The sequence below is a fragment of the Ornithorhynchus anatinus genome, chromosome 1 (assembly GCF_004115215.2).
Source record: "Ornithorhynchus anatinus isolate Pmale09 chromosome 1, mOrnAna1.pri.v4, whole genome shotgun sequence".
Lineage (NCBI taxonomy): Eukaryota > Metazoa > Chordata > Mammalia > Monotremata > Ornithorhynchidae > Ornithorhynchus > Ornithorhynchus anatinus.
The window spans coordinates 18,863,826-18,879,022 of NC_041728.1; the positions used below are offsets into that span (position 1 = coordinate 18,863,826).

At 41.7% G+C, this 15,197-nt stretch overlaps 1 protein-coding gene and 1 non-coding gene across 5 annotated transcripts in view; one reads left to right on the forward strand and one right to left on the reverse strand.

Annotated features, from left to right (window-relative positions):
* The window catches only part of EDIL3 (EGF like repeats and discoidin domains 3), a 316,556-nt gene that overhangs the window by 274,579 nt on the left and 26,780 nt on the right, over positions 1-15,197 (forward strand). The gene's annotated exons all lie outside the window — the stretch shown is intronic.
* On the reverse strand, positions 6,176-6,292 carry MIR92B (microRNA mir-92b). The gene has a single exon (NR_034691.1). It is a non-coding gene; the product is annotated as a microRNA mir-92b (primary transcript).

Below are 15,197 nucleotides of genomic sequence, written 5' to 3' on the forward strand. Positions count from 1 at the left end.
TTATCTGTGGCTATTTGTTTGGCAACTTATATCCACCAGTGTGTTGATTCAGTCTCTTTTTCTTTTCATGACATGAAACTTTAGCAAGGGATACGTAATCATATCCACCAGTGTGTTGATTCAGTCTCTTTTTCTTTTCATGACATGAAACTTTAGCGAGGGATACGTAATCATTTTATATACTTATCCTGAGCACTGCCCTTTTCTTCACTTGCCTCAGTAAGCATTATTCTTGTGTTCTATGTTTTCTCCTTTTGTATTTCACTAAAACAGCTTTGCCCTTATCATGAAAATTTCATTTTTTCCCAGAAAAAGACCTTCAGGTGACATTCAGCAAGGAAAAATATGCATTGCCATCAGTATCTTTGAGACGCTGAATTGAGTCAAATTTGTCTACGTAAACAGAAGGTTTCTGCCGCACTTACCTGATGCCACTAACAAGGTTGCGTGTTATTTATGAATGGGTCTGTTAACCTACACCCGTCACTTGAATGGGTGAAAGTACATGTACAGTAAGGTAGAGCCATTAGTTAAAATATGAAAATTTTAAGCTCAGCAGCAGGACCTAAATGAATATATAATCACGGCAGTTCATCCTAGAAATATTGATTTTGCTCCAGGGCCTGTAAAGGATACTCCTGGTTAAAGCAAGCAGTTTGCAGTCAGATAGTATGCAGTCTTTATACTTGAAATTAGTATGAGGCATTCATTTCCCAAAGGATTCTGGGTAGTGTCCCAAAATAGAGACCCCACAATTCAATTAAATGAAATCCTTGGAATAACAACTCGCATTTCTCATAAAAGGGAAAAAGACTCTCTTGGGCATAGTTGATTTAATTGCAAGATGCCTCACCACTCCAGAAATCTGAATTAGCTTTCAAAATGCTCGTCAGTGGTGCGATAGCCAGTATCTGCCAAGAAGATATTCATTGATCAAGCCTATTTCTAATTATTTGGGGCTTTAAATAATGAGAATCATCAGTGTTATTAATATTAATGTTATTGACCTGTTCTCTTGAGAAAGCCACAGGATGTGGTCAACATATCTATTCTGAATCTGTACCCAAGTATCTCATCGTTAGCCCTCAGATTAGATTGAAACAGAGGTAGAGATTGGGTAAAGTGTGAAATATCTGGTCCAGAAGTCTGCCTTTGCACAGTCAAGTCTGTGAGGTATTTGGGATTCTTGGGTAGAACTGGATATTGTTCTTAGGAAATTAGATTGATGTGAGATTTGAACAAGAGGAAATAATTGAGTTGTCATTCACCCCCATGGCTTAATCTACCATCTCTAGACAGATGATTCCCAAATCTATATCATCAGGCTTCGTCTCTGTCCTTCTCTACAGTCTCCTATTTCCTCCTGCCTTCAGGACATCTCTACTTGGTTGCCCTGCCTACGCCTCAAACTTCACATCTCCAAAACAGAACTCCTCATCTTCCCACCCAAACCCTGTCCTCCCCGTGACTTTCTCACCACTGTAAGCAGCACCACCATCCTCCCTGTCTTATAAGCATTATCCTCAACTCATCCAACCCATGTATTCAATCTGTCACCAAATCCTGTCATTTCTACCTTCACAGCATCACTAAAATCCACACATCTATCCTGTCTCATCTTGATTATTGACTGCATCAGCCTCCTTGCTGACTTCCCTGCCTCCTGTCTCTCTCCACTCCGGTCCATACTTTGCCCAGCTGCCCAGATCATTTTTGTACCAAACTACTCAGTCCATCTGTGCCCACTCCTCAGGAACCTCCAGTGGTTGCCCATACACCTCCACATCACACAGAAAACTCCTTTCCATAGGCTTTACAGCATTCGATCCCCTTGCCCCTCATACCTTACTTCACTGCTTTCCTACAACCCAGCTTTCACACTTCACTCCTCTAATGTCAACCCACTCACTGCCCTGATCTTGTCTATCTCACCACCAACCCCTGGCCCGCAACCTGCCTTTGCCTGGAACGCCCTCCCTCTTCACATCCAAAAGACGATCACTGTCACCACTTGCAAAACCTCATTAAAAGCACATCTCCTCCAAGAGGCCTTCCTTGACTAAGGCCTCTTTTCCTCTTCTCCCATTCCTTTCTGCGTCATCCTTGCACTTGGATTTACCAAAAATTTGTATCCTTTATTCACCTACCCCTCAGCCCCATAGCATTTATGTACACAGCAGTAATTTATTTACTCATATTAATGTCTGTTTCCCTCTCTAGATTATAAGCTTGCTGTGGGCAGGGAACAGGTCTATCAACTCATATTGTAGTTTCACCAGTGCTTAGTTCAGGGTTCTGCACACAGTAAGCACTCAATAAATATGATTGATTGATAAATTTCATCCTTTCCTCTTCATCCAAACTGCTACTTTGCTGATCCAAGCACTTATCATATCCCACTCTCAGTCTACTGCCTCAGTCTCCTCGCTGTCCTCCATGCCTCCTGTCTCTCTTCACTCCAGTCTTTATTTCGCTCTACTGCCTGGATCATTTTTATTAGAAAATTTTTCAGTCCACATCTCCCCACTTCTCTAGAATCTCCAGTTTTCGCCCATCCACCTCCACATCAAATAGGAACTCCTTACACTGATTATACAGATTTATTTCTACGCCTGACACATTCACTTTGCTCCTGTAATGTCAACCAACTCACTCTAGCTCGATCTTGTCTATCTCTCCACTGACCCCTCACCCAAGTCCTGCCCCCGGCCTGGAACCCCCTCCTCCTTTATCTATGGCAGACTATCATTTTCCTCATCTTCAAAGCCTAATTAAAATTACATCTTTTCCCCCTGCCTAAGCCCATCTTTTCCCCTACTCCTCCTTCCTCCCGTGTCACCCTTGCACTTGGATTTTACCTTCAGTCTCACTTTAGTTATACAGTTTAATGTCTGTTTCCTACTCTAGACTGTAAGTTACTTGTAGGAAGAGAACGTGTCTACCAACTCTGTTATATTGTACCCTCCCAAGCACATAATGCCGTGCTCTGTACACAGTAAGCACTCAATAAATATGATTGATCATCAGGGGAAATATAAGATTCCATCGAAGAGGGTAGGCTGGAAAATACCCATAAGGTTCCATTCTCCCCCATGCATAAATGCAGCTTGTTAGAAAAGTAAAGCAAAGACAGAGGGGGGTATTCTAGGGAGACAGGATGTGTTGTGGAGAAAAGAGCAGAACAGGAGCCAGGCTCACATCATTTAAATAAACAAGTTACTTGTCATTTAATAAAACATACTGTGTCTAGATTGAGGATCAGTGAAGTTACTCAATACATACCAGGAACGAATCCTAAATAGTGAAGAAAGCACCTCATTTAGATTTGGAGCAGCTAACAGCAACAGGGACTGAAAAGTCTTCTTGTGACTGGAAGGTATGATGTGTTCCAGAAAGCACATGGATTAAATAAAAAATAAAATCCTTAGAAGGTTTCAAAATCCCTAAATATTTACTGAGCACTTCATCTGTGCAAGGCACTGAACTAAATGCTTGGAGGAGTACAATAGAGTTGGTCGACAAGATCTCTTTAGTCAAGGGGCTTACAATCTAAGAGGGAGACGGACACTAAACATAAATTACAGCTAGGGAGAAGAAACAGAGTTTAAAGATATGTGCACAAGTGCAGTGCTCAGTGGATGGGGGGAGACTGGGGTGAGTATATAAATGCTTTGGGAATGAGGTTTCAAGTGCATAAGTGATGCATTAGCAGGGAAATGGGCTGGGGAGATGAGATGTTAGTGAAGACTTCCAGGATGAGCTGTGATTCTAGTAGAGTTTTGAAGATGGGGAAATTAGTGGTCTGTTTGATGAAAGAGGGAAGGGAATTCTAGGCAGGGGGATGGGGGAGGTGTGAAGAAGGATATGAATGGCAGGAGAGACTATTGAATGAATGAGAACAAGGTTCAGCTCGTAGGAGGAGGGCAGGAAAATGAAAATGTTATAAAGATATATAAAGATTCTTAATAATAATGGTATTTGTTAAGCTCTTACTATGGGCCAAATACTGTTCTAAGTGATGGGGTAGATACAAAGTAATCAGGTTGGACACAGTCCCTGTTCCACATGGGGCTCACAGCCTTATTCCCCATTTTACAGATGAGGTAACTGAAGCACAAAAGTTAAGTGACTTTTCCAAGGTCACACAGCAGACAATTGGCAGAGCCAGGATTAGAACCCCCATCTTTTGATTCCCAAGCCCGTGCTCTTGCCATTCACCCTCAGTATTAATGTATGCACATATTCAATTATTCATTTGGTCACTTCAGCCCAACATATTGATGTTACTAACCACTACATCCTTGTTCTTGCTCCTGCTAAACCTATAGGCTTGACAACTGCCTGCCCCAGCCATTTAGGCTATAGCTCCCGCTATGCCCACAGCAGGGATCATGATTTTGGCACATGGTTGTGCTGACCAGAACAGTAAGCACTAAAATACCATCAACTGACTTGACTAATATTGAAACTCAATACAGACTAGTGCAGCCAGAAGGTCCTGCATGGTAAGAACTTTGCCTGTGAACCTAATCTTTAAGAAGTGTGACCTATATCACTGTAGCATCACTAATAGCCACAGCTGACTTTCTCTTGACCAAAGAGGTCATTTCTTGGCACCGAATCCCCAGTTTTCTCTTCGTCTAAAAGTTTTGAATGAGCCCAAGTTTAATAGTCTTTATATTTAAAATAATATCCAAGTCATCCACCTAATGAAAATTGCAATCTCACTAGGAGACTTAGTCCTCACACCTATGAAGCCCACTATGTTCAGCACTTGGGTTTTATGCAGGTAGTATTATGGAGCCTCAGACCTGACCGAAAATCTAGGTGTCTGTTGCAATACACATCTTCTCGCTTTAAGGGACCAAGACTCAGGCTTTGATGATGAGAGCTTCATTTGTTTTCAAGAAACAACCTTCTAACATAGCTACGCAAATTCTATCACCTTTCACCCGGGAGAGTGATGACCTGCTGAAATAGCATACAACTGTTTTGGGAGGCTAGATCCCTGACAGATGAGAGCAAATCAGCCACTGGGCAACCTTTCTACTTGTGTTGGACCTATCATCCTTCAATTTGAGGACACTCGGGGAGAGCTGAGTTGACTCCAGGAAACCTCATCTTCCCAAGTTCCAGCAAAACGAGGAACATCATTGTCTGGAGCTGGTTCTCAGTAATTCAGTGAGTGAACCAGGCTGGTGACCTGACGCAACCAATTGATGGCCTTGGGGAATTTGCAACATATTCAAATATGGGTTGAAAGGAGTGTAAATCTCACCCAAAGAATTTCTCTCAAACTGCAGTGTATTCTGGCAGCCAAAGCAGTACTGATTTTGACAACAGTCATTATGACTGTGTACACAACTTACACTGACCCAGATAAAAGCAACCACACAAAAACCCACAGATGCTTCTAAGCCTGGATTGTCATTCTAGCCTAAAAGCTAATGCCTAAAAGTGGTTGGGTTAATTTGAGGTATCTATCACAACCCACCAGAGGTCACAGTGGAACTTGGGAAGTAAAATGACAGTTTATTAGTAGTAGATAATAGATTTCTTCATTTTATATTTTATTGAAACCATAACATTATCCACAGGGCCTCATAATTTGTTTCAAGCAGGGCAAGATATGGCCTACCCTCAAAAGAAGTACAATTTACTTCATATAAGGGCACGTGTTAGGAAGATCAATTGGTTTCCAGTATTCCATCTCTGGTGTGACAGCATCCTTGGGTTGCTATTACTAATAATGATAATTATGGTATTTGCTAATAATGTATTATTTACCAAACACTCACTGAATTAAGAGCTGGGGTAGATACAAGATAGCTCGATTGGACACATTCCCTTGTCCCACACGGGGGCTCACAGTCTAAGTAAAAGAGAGTAGGATTTAAGTCCATTTTACAGATGAGGAAACTGAGGCACAGAGGTTAAGTGACTTGTCTAGTGGAGCCAGGATTAGAACCCACATCCTGTGACTTCCAGGTCTGGGCTCTTTCCACTAGGGCACACTGCTTAAGCAACTTAAGGAAATACGAAATTAGAGAGAGTCAATTCCATACAAAGGGAACTCGACCTTCATGGAACAAGAGCATTGGCTACTGCTGCAGCTCTCTAGAGCATTTAACGGCAGAATTAACTTCTTCAGTTATCTGCCACATTTTAACATCTTTCAGCCACAATCTTCAGTAATCTCAACAGGCTGGGACAAGTGCAATACCAAAGGCAAACAGCATTTCCACTGATCCCAACCTGCATAGAAAGGGGTTTGACTTTTCCTGGCTTTTGATGGTGAAGCAGAATCTAAAAGCAGTGCAAGAGAGCAATAAGCTGTTGGGAGATGACCACAGCTGACGAGAGAAGTTTGCCTGGTGAAAATCTAGAGAAGAATTGCTCACCAAAAGGAAAGCCTTGGCAGAAAGAGGAAGGTAAAAGAGGCAGAGTCATAAACAGAGATGGGCCCAGTGTGGGACAAACTCCACTAGCTCAAACATTCTTGATTTGAGTATTTACTGAGCAAGTACTGAGTGCAGAGCACTATCCTAAGCATTTGGGAGTGTACAATAGAATTAGTAGATGTGATTTTTGTCCTTGAGGAACATTTAATTAAATGGAGGATATGTTATAAGTAGGAAGAGGCAATGGAGTATAAATATATATATAAATAAGTGTTGTAGGGCTAGAGTACCTACCCAAGTCGTAGGTGACATGAAAACACTGAAGTGGCAGCAGGGAGGGAAATTAGGTGGAGAGATGAGAGAGGAAGCAGGGAATGCCTCCTGAGGGAGATGTGATTTCAGAAGGGCTTTGAAGATGAATAGAGCGGGAGTCTGCTGGATGTGAAGGGGGAGGGAAGTCCAGGCAAGAGGGAGGGAATGAGTTAAAGGTCCTAAGGTCCTATCTTTATTTGTTAAAAATCTGGGAACATATGTCAGTCTCATACTGGTCTTTTTCAGCCACATTTCAACAGATGGGCTGGTCCTCACTTTAGTAATGCTACCCGCAAATACAAAGGGTGGGGGGGGAGAGTGTCTGTAAGTGGGTACAAGTGTGTGTGTAATTAACCATATAATCATGAGTTGGTCCTTGACTAACCTGGTGTTTGGTTGCTGAATAATTACTATGGGGGAAAATCATCTGGACAGAAAATAGTTTTTCCTTTTCCCCTTTGTTGATCCACTTACTGGTCAAAAATGAAGTGAAGATCACATCAGATAAGGAAGAATTAGCAGATTAGCAGAGGAGGATCCCAGGGCAATGGTATCAAATAGGGCACTCTGCTCTCTCCTGGGGGAAAAAAAGTGAGGCTTTTCGGGCTCAGAGTTTAAGTGATCTGTAGAAAAACCTACATGCAGAGCATGGGCCTGGGAGTCAGAGGACCTGAGTTTTAATGCCGCATCACCACTTGTCTGCTGTGTCGCCTGGGGTAAGTCACTTCTCTATGCCTCAGTTAACTTCATCTGTAAAATGAGGATTAAGACCGTGCACCCCATCTAGGACATGGGCTACGTTCAACCTGATTAGTTTGTATCTACTGCGGCATTTAGAACTGGGTCTGGCCCCTAGTAAGTGCTTAACGAATACCATTTTTAAAAAAGGGTGAAAGCTTCCCCATGGCTTATTGAAAAGAAGGCTTCCTATACTTGCACCAACAAGGAAAGTGTGGGCTTGGGGCTTTCATTTGACTTCTTTAAAGCGAGCATTGTTTTCACTCTAGGCCGAGTTAGCTGCATGTTTGGCCTCCATCACCCAGATCGTGAACACCCTGAAGGCAAGAGAAGCAGTGTGGTCTAATGGATAGAGCATAGGCCTGGGGCTCAGAGGACTTGGGTTCTAATCCAGGATCCACCACTTGTCTACTGTGTGACCTTGAGCAAGTCATTTCACTTCTCTGGGCCTCATTTACCTCATCCATAAAACCGGGATGAAGACTGTGTCTGACCCGATTATCTTGTATCTACCTCAGTGTTTAATACAGTGCCTGGCACATAGTAGCCATTAAACAAATCCCAACCTCGTTTTTAAATTGCCCGTCACTGAGTCGAATGTCATACCTATTATAGGTGCTTAATACCTGAGGAATAAATAGTACAGTGACATCCTGTGAAACAGCCTATGATATAATGCTAGGATTAGAGGTTGGATGTAAAGCAGATGAATTGCACTTTTCAAAGATTTAACATTAAAAGTCTTCCATTTCTTCCTTACCAAGGATCCACAGTTTTGCTTTTTCCAGTTCAGACCACCAGTGATATCCCATTTCTAAAAGAGGAAAAAAGGTTCAGACTTTCCTTCTTCAATAGCATTGGCTTAAATGTATTCCACTGCCAGCGGTCTGGGTGTTTTGATTCTCTTTTCTAATTCTACATATTCTGTAGATGACAGCCCAGATGCTTTCATTCTCCAACCCAGCGGGTTCCTCCAAGATCAGTACTCACAATTGCCTTATGTGGCTAGAAGAGACTGGTGAACCATAAAGTTCTGCCACCCGGAGTGTATATTGACTGTCTCTAATTTTGCCGCACCTGACCTTCCTAAGCTATTTCTGACTGATATCCAGCAATACTGATGATCTGAACAATTTTCCCGGCAGCCACATACAGGAGTTAACCTGTTCTGAGCATTCATATGCTGGATTGACTAACTATATTGAAAAGTGTATTTATTAAGGATAATAATAATAATTATGGTACTTAAGCATTTACTTTGTGCCAAGCATTGTTCTAAGTGCTGGGGTAGATGCCAGTTAATCAAGTTGGACTCAGACCCTGTCCCACATTAGCCTCACACTCTTAATCCCCATTTTACAGATGAGGTACCTGAAGCCAAGAGAAGTGACTTGCTCAAGATCACATAGCAGGCAAGTGGCAGAGTCAGGGTGGTAATAATAATTGTGTTTTTAGTTTAAGAACTTTTCTGTGCCAAGCTGGAGTAGATACAAGATAAAAAGGGTGGACACCGTCCCGATCTCACATCAAACCCACAAACTAAGTAAGAGGGAGAAAAGTGTTAATCTCCATTTTACAAATGAAGAACCTGAGTCACAGAGTTTGGTGACTTGCTCAAGGTCACAGAGCAGGAAAGTTGGGGAGCTGGTATCAGAACCCAGGTCCTCGGCCTCCCAGGCCTGTGCTCTCTTCATGAGGCTATGGGTACTGGAGAAGGGATTGTTCAGCAAGCATTAGAACCTAAAAAAAATAGTACTGAATTTCCCTCCCTGGGACCCTGAATGAAGCGATAATTTTAGGACTCTTTAAAAAAAAAAAAAAAATTGAATACGCTAAAAAGAAAAATTAGGAAAGTTACTACAACAAATTTATTTCAAATGATTTATTGAATCCCCATTTAAATTATGACCATGGTTTATGAGCTATTTTTCGGTAATAGAAAATAGAGTGCTTGAATTGTTTTATAGTTATGCAATACAATCTTTAAAATATGAGGCTGTTTTGCATTGATGACACACCGAAAGTAACCATTATGTAAGTTTTGAGATAAGCAGAGCTGCGAGAATCCTTCATATTCATAGTAATTTCTCAAGAGATAACTAAGAACTTCTCATTGATCATTTGCAACCAAGAATGACATTTGTTAATTTATAATCCATAAATTCAAACAATTTTATTTGTTACATTTATTAATTTTGGATCTGATGGCCACTGCCTACCAGGATAATCCATTCAAATACGATGTATTGCATTTTGGGACTGATCTGAAAACGTTCCCGGGCTTGCTGTTTAGACTTTATTATACTGACACCAGTTTGGCCCCAAATTGGAGTTATAGGTCGGAGATTCTGGAGGAGAGGAACATAGGCTGGGAGGTGATAAATTAATGTCTAAAAGAAGAGGGAAAAAAATCAGGGGGAAAAAAATCAGCTAATTCAAAGGTCTAGAAACAGGCACTACGATTCCACACAGAGAGGGATAAGCAGTTGAACCCCATTTTTCCCTCTGAGGACAGAACAAGGAGACAGTGGCAGAAGGACTTATATTGGACAAGTAAAAACCTCTGTATGGTGGTAAAAGCCTGGAACACTCAATCAATGTGTGCAGTTAACCATAATCACTAGGGATCTTGAAGGGATTTAGGTTAGCAAAGAGTCAAGAGATCCGGATTCTGAGGTTGACAATAGAATTGGGAAAGCCACGGGCCTTCCTAGCCCACCCCATGGCTAGAAAGGAGATCCCAATATTCCCAGAATCACCAGAATATCAAAGCTTGGAGTGTGTAGTATAGTATAGGGTGGGGCCATTTTTGTCTTGTCTTACTCAGTTGAGTCGTTTCCTACCCAGAGCGATTCCATGGACACATCTGTCCCAGAACACCTCACCTCCTCTGCAATCCTTCTGGTAGTACATCCACTGAGTTTTCTTGGTGAAACTATGGAAGTGGCTTACCACTGCCTTCTTCCACACAGTTAATTTGAGTCTCTGCATTCAACTGTCTTCCATGCCACTGCTGCCCACTTGTAGCAGTTTTGAGTTGTAACAGATTGCCCACTCGCTAGCCACTGCCCAAACTAGGAATGGAGTGGATATGCCTCTGCTTGACTCTACCTCCCATAGCCAAGATTGGTAGAGTACTAGGAATTCCCCAGGTATGATTCTGAAGGGAGCAGTGGGTGAGAGGGAGGGAGGCATTTTTAGCCTGTCCCATGCTGTTGATATGGTTAAGCTTTGAACCCCACACCGTCAGACTCTCCCCTCCAGCCAGAAAGCAAACCGAGAGTGCTTCCAGCACAAAACAGCAGGTTAAAAATAACAGGCCTCCACTCCAAGTTCTCCGCTCCCAATTCCTAGGTAGTGGCCAATTTGGGGATTTCTCCAAAACAGATGGTCATCCTGTGTGACTTGAAACATTTTGTTACTGAGACAAGATGACAGAACAGTCTAGCATTCTGAGAAATTTCTCTCAAGCATTTTCCCAATTTTTGAACAGTTCTATGTCTATGTGAGTAGTTTTCATTGATGGAGCTTTAACATTTTTTTTTTTTAGTGGTATTTGTTGGTAAAGATAAGATAATCAGGTTGGACGCAGTCCACATCCCACATGAGGCTCACAGTTTAAATCCCATTTTACAGATGAGGGAACTGAGGCACAAAGCGAAGTGATTTGGCAAAGGTCACACAGCAGACACGTGTTGGATCCAGGATTAGAACCCAGGTCCTTCTGACTCCCAAGCACATATTCTATCCACTAGACCACACTGCTGCTTAAAGCATTTGGAAGTAGTTTACTCCTCCTTGATGTGAGTGATTTATGGGAGAGGTTTACCCTGTCCCCATAAAGATCCACAATTAAAATAGTTGTTCCATGATATTACTTAAGAAAATTACTCTCATAGAGTACTAAAAAAGTTAAGGACAGAAAGTCCTGGGATGAGACTCATGTGACTTGACACAACAAAATGATGAAAGAGACTCCAGAAATTATTTGTTTCGCTTTGGGTATTGCAGGGATTAACTCCTCATCATTGGCTTCAAAGCTGCCCATCACCTTCCCCCTTCTTACCTCACCTCCCTCTCTCCTTCTACAGCCCAGCCCACGCAATCCACTCCTCTGGTGCTAACCTCTTCACTGTGCCTCATTCTTGCCTGTCCCGCCCTCAACCCCTGGTCCAAGTCCTACCTCTGGCCTGGAACACCCTCCCTCCTCAAATCCTCCAATCACACTTCCCCACTTCAAAGCCCTACTGAAGACACACCTCCTCCAAGAGGCCTTCCCAGACTAAGCCCCCCCTTTCCTCAGTTCCCTCTCCCCTCCGCATTGCCCCGCCTTGCTCCCTTTGCTCTACCACCCCCCACCCCACAGCATTTGTGTATATATGTACATATCTATAATTCTATTTATTTCTATTGATGCCTATTTACTTGTTTAGATGTCTGTCTCCCCCCTTCTAGACTGTAAGCCCAACATGGACAGGGATTGTCTCTCTTTGTTGCTGAATTTTACTTTCCAAGTGCTTAGTACAGTGCTCTGCACACAGTAAGCACTCAGTAAATTTGATTAAATGAATGAATGAATGTCAACATAAAAAAACAAAAACCCACAAACAGATCCTAGGGAAAGAATGGAGAGTTGCTACAATTCATGTTGGGGTTCTCTTCCTTTTAATTGTAACTCTGGAGTTGCTTACCCTTGAAAGATTTATTTCCCTGGACTCTTTTAAAACGTTAATGCATGTAATTATTCAATGGGATACACTAATGGAATTTTGGCAAGAAAATATTTATGAAGCTGTTGCCAAAGAGCAATTCAAGTATTTTTTGTTTGTTTTTTTTTTGTTTTGTTTTGGTTTTTTGTTTTTAAAGTTTTAAGAACTCAAGAGTTCCAGATTCTGCAATTGATGGTAGAATTGAGGAAGCCAGGGCACCTACCTACCTATTTTCCATGATAATTGAGCAGAAGAATGAATTATAATGGTAGTGGCTGGGGAAGTGCACATATAGGCTTCCGTCCAAATTAACCAGCTACAGTCAGAACTTGTTTTGTACATTGATTTCTTCTAATGGGGAAGCAGGATGACCTAGAGGTAGCCCAGACCTTGGAGTCAAAGAACCTGGATTGTAAGCCCTGCTCCATCGTGTGACCACTGTGAGGCCCTTGAGCCTCACTTATCATCTCTGGGCCTCAATTACCTCAACTGTAAAATGGGGATAAAATCCTACTCCTTCCTACTTAGACTGTGAACCTTTTGTTGGATAGAGACTGTGTCCAACCTGACTGTGTTTCATCTACCCCAGCTCTTGGTACAGTGCTTGGCACATAGTAAGTGCCTAACAAGTACCATTTAAAAAGAAAAAAAATAGTGAAAACACCTATTGCTCATGACAGCAGCATTTATTTAAAATGCTGACATGATTTTAGTTCAGGCCAGACTATTGAGAGTTGCATGCCCAGTGCTATGAAGTAGTTGTCTTGTTTCATGCTATTAATTTGTCGTTCCTATTTAATTTTGAGATCTCATTGGAAAGCCAACTATGCAGTCAATGCAAAATAATGAAGTGTTTTCTCCCACTCACTGGACTAATTTGAATTTGAACGTTGTAGCCACTAAATCAGGAAGGAGACAATGTGTTTCAAACATTCTTACCCGAGGACGAACCTTGCCTATCACCTTGTTCTTTTTATAGGGGTTGGCTTTAAACCTTAGTTCTTTCGGTAATTAGTTAATAGTGATCCTGTCATACAACTAATTCACCAGGCTACCTCTGATTTCTTATGCCTGGAATGAGTCAAAGTTTGAAGCTTAATCAAAATCAGATTTGAAAGGTATATAGAAGAGATGTGATAATTCACCCATTGCCCAACAATAATTTTTGTGATTTACCTTTTGTTTTTGAAGAGGCAAGTGAAATACCCTCTTGGAATCTAATGGAGAAGACATTCTCTTTCCTAAACCTTGATCCAGATATTTTCTTCAAATGCTTTTCTGATATTTCCTGAATTAGAAATTAGAAAAATGGGTGGTAGCTAAGTTGTTAGCTTGATGACATATTGGCATCATTCTTTACTGTTTATACCTTGTTTTTGATACTTGTACTGATCCATTATAATCTTCAAAAAGAAATACAGAAAGGTGACTGTGGGCCCTATCCTGGCATCTCACCACTCACCAGTGCTGACGAGAACCTAGCCAAAGTCCTTCTGGGTTTATTAATAAAGAATATCATTAACCAGAATCGTAATGTAGATATCCTGATATGCAGCGTTTTAGATATATTTTCTACATTTCAAGTAAAAGATATACAGTGAGCAACAATCACATCCCTGAAAGATATCTGTTATTTTCAGTTTACAGAATTTGTTTCACAAAATCTTCTGTGGCATTTTCCAAAATAATCAATCAATGGTCTTCATTGAGCAATAATACTGTGAGGTCACTGAGCAGAGAGCATGTGTACTAAATCTGTTATCCTCTCCCAAGAGCTTAGTAGAGTTCTCTGCATAGAGTGCATGCTCAGTAAATCTGATTGATTGATTGATTGATCAGAAGAGTATAATAGAGTTGGTAGACATGGTCCCTGTCCTGAAGGATCTTTCAGTCAAGCTGGGGAGTCAGATATGAAAATGAATTACAGGTAGGGGAAGCGATAGAGTTTATATTTTTATATGTGCATTACTTCAGTGTGGTGAGTATAATAATAATGTTGGTATTTGTTAAGCACTTACTATGTGCAGAGCATTGTTCTAAGCATTGGGGTAGATACAGGGTAATCAGGTTATCCCACGTGAGGCTCACAGTTAATCCCCATTTTACAGATGAGGTAACTGAGACACCGAGAAGTGAAGTGACTTGCCCCCAGTCACACAGCTGACAAATGGCTGAACCAGAATTAGAACCCATGACCTCTGACTCTCAAGTCCGGGCTCTTTCCAATGAGCCATGCTGCTTCTCCAAGTACTTAGGGGGTGATGCAGAGATATAGCATGTGGAATGAATGAATAGTCAGGAAGGATTACCCGCAGAAGGTATGATTCACGTGGGACAGTATAGATGGTGAGATGAGTGGTCTGCCAGATGTGGAGGGGGATAGAGTCCAGACAAGAGGAAGAGCGGGAGCAGGAGGCAGGTGATTTGAAAGTGAGCTTCAGGGAACAGGATGGTCAAAGAGAAGCAGTGTCCAGGTTGGGTTTAAATGGGAGAAAAGTGAGGAGAGATGTTGTGGAGAGTTGTTTGGATGCCTTAAAGCCAAGGATGATGGGACTCTGTGCAGTGTGGAGGTAGATGGGCAACCGGTGGAGGGTTTTGTTTGGTTGTTTTTTTAATACCATTTTTAATCAGTGTATTCACTGAGTGCCGACTACGTTCAGAGCATTGGACTAAACACTTGGGAGAGTACAGTATAACAGAATTAGCAGGCAGGATAATATGACAACTGCTTGGAGCAGCATGGTAACAGTTTGAATGGGACTCCATATCTCCATTATGTGGAGAGTACATTCTTGCAGCACCCCATTTTAAGGAAAATTCATATAGTAGTTCTCTATGTCTGATGCCACAGACATGCATGTAACCTTTTCTTCCACCATCACACTCTCCTGGGTCCAAATACCCACCCTTGGATGGAAGAATATTCCCCATTCTGACTAGCCAAAATCTGGAGAAGGAAAACAAACCTGAGAGAATCGAGTATGCACTTGTCCCATTTCAAGGACCAACAGTCTTAGAAATAATGGCCAGATACATG